Source organism: Schistocerca americana, chromosome X (assembly GCF_021461395.2).
Source record: "Schistocerca americana isolate TAMUIC-IGC-003095 chromosome X, iqSchAmer2.1, whole genome shotgun sequence".
Classification (NCBI taxonomy): domain Eukaryota; kingdom Metazoa; phylum Arthropoda; class Insecta; order Orthoptera; family Acrididae; genus Schistocerca; species Schistocerca americana.
Window position 1 is genome coordinate 911,192,834 of NC_060130.1, and position 2,562 is coordinate 911,195,395.

Consider the following 2,562-nt stretch of genomic DNA (forward strand, 5'->3'; position numbering starts at 1 on the left):
TGCAATTGGCACGGGATTATTGGCATTCAACCGTCGATCAATGGAAACGTGTCGGCTGTTCGGCTGAATCACATTTTTACTGTACTAGGTCGTCTCCACAAACTCCGTCATCGAGGTGAACGGCGGCTCGAAACGTGTTGTGTGCCATGGGCGCAGGCTTATGCAGTATTATACTGAGGAAGACATTCTCCTGCGCTTGCGTATGGCTTGTGTTTGTAATCAAAGACGCGCTGACAGCTGCTAACCACATGCTTCCCTTCGTGCTTGATGTCTTCCCTGATGGTGATATCATCTTTCAGCAGTATACTTGTCCGTGTCTCGGAGCCAGAACCGTGCTAATGTGGTTTGAGGAGCATTATAGTGAACTCACGTTGATACCTCAGCGACCAAATTAGCCTGATGTAAATCCTGGGTTGCTATCTGGCGCCATCACCGCGTATCCAAATCAGTAGCCCGTTATTTATGCGAATCGCATGATCTACACGTAAAACATCTAATGCTACATACCTCCAAAAAGCCACCAACAAACTGTCGGATCCCTGATATGTATAATAAGTGATGTATTTCGTTCCAAAGACGGACAAACAAGCTATTCAGCGAGAGGTCATGATGTTTTGGCTCGTCTAACATCAACCCACCCATCTCAGTTTTTAAATACTCTGATCTACCTACCCAGTTAAGGGATCTAACATTCCATGATTACACCCACAGAATGCCAGTATACCAGCTTCTTTGTTCTTGATGTTGCCGTCCTGTTGTGTGGAGTCAGTATCGTCTATAATTATCAGAAATTTTACAATTTTAGAGCAGTTTCCACGAACATGTAAGTTAATAAATGAGTGATGATATTCTGTTTCTTCATAAATCTGAAAATACTGCTATGTAACAATTTGTTTGTGTGACATGTATTTAAATGTTACTAAATGTCACAGCAGCAAAGAACCTCCCTACTGTATTTTGCGGATTCAGGAACAATTACAGCAATGTCTTGTTTTCAAACACAGAACTAGTATTTAAGTCATTGATATGAATCATCAGTACCCAGGTTACGAAACATTATCGACAATCTTATCTCTGCAGAAATGTCACAGCGCATAAACACTTCTTCCTAGAGGTACCCTTGTCAAAAAAGGGAAGTAAGGAAGATTAGGGTTTAGCATCCCATTCACATCGAGGGCATTAGAGACGGAACACAAGTTGGGATTGTTGTTTAAAGGATGGAGAAGGAAATCAGCTGTGCCATTTCAAAGAAACCATCCCGCCTTTTGCCTGAAATGATTCAGGGAAATCATGGCAAACCTAAATCTGGATGGTCAGACATGGATTTTGAACTATCGTCTTCCTGCCTGCGAGTCCAGTGTGTTAAGCATTGTAACACCTCACTCTGTGTACATTTGTCAGTTTTTTGAAGCAGAATTCCATGATCAGCAGTGACATTTGAGGTGGTTTTCAAGAAAGCTGAGGAAATGTGTGGATTGTATGCGTTCACTGCACGTGTTCATCCAGTTTTGACGAATGAACTTTTATTTTCTTACATTTGCACTTTCATACAAGAGAAGAGATATCGTGTAAATGTACCATTATGACACATAAATTATGGAACACTCAATAAAATTGTTTCGTTATGCACTGTTTTACTCTCCTTAGAAGGAACACAACAGAATAAGAAACGCATGCTTTTGCACACAACCAATTAGCTACAAGACGCTCTCCCGTCTTCTCAGGCACCTAAGGCGCTCTGTCAGTCTGCATTTCTCTCCTCCCAGTCCAGTGACGCCCCTCCTGTGTCACTAATCGATGGCAAAAATTGTCATTAGCATTATGTGTGAGCATCTCGTAATTTATAACCGTTTGTGGGGTGTCCTACGCCGTAACTATATTGCCTGACAAAAATAGTGAAGCACCCAGAAGGGGAGGAGGAAATGAAATTGAACTTCATGGGCTGAGAGGGCATGTGATGTTAAGGTGATTACAAAATCCAGTCAAACGTACAAATAACTTGACAGTATGAGCCCACTTATTTGTATGACGTTCCCGTGCCACTGTCCTGGATGCAGGCACTAATTCGGTTTGAGAGGATGTCATAAAGTAGGTGTACCCTCTGCTGAGGCAAGTTGATCCAAACTGTTGTACCTGGACCTCGATATCCTGGATATTGTCATTGGGATGGAGTCAGCATCAGAGCTAATCCCACACACTTTTTATTGAAGACAGAACTGCGGATCTTACTGGCCAAGAGAGTACCTCAAACTCATTCCAACAGCTCACAGAGGCATGTGCCGTGTGTGGATGAACTTTTTTGTGTTGAAAAATGGCACCATGATACTGTACCATGAGAGGTAACACATGAGGACACAGAATGCCTGTGACGTACTGCTATGCCATCAGAGTTCTCTCAATCACTACCAAAACATTGTAATAATGAGATCTCTTTACAGATCGCCGCCACTCGCACTGGTGGTCATTCAGGGTAGTGCAGAACAGTGATTCATCACTGAACACAATCTCGACACCACTCATCAGCAGTCCATACTTGCCTGTCACTGCACCACTCCAATTGCA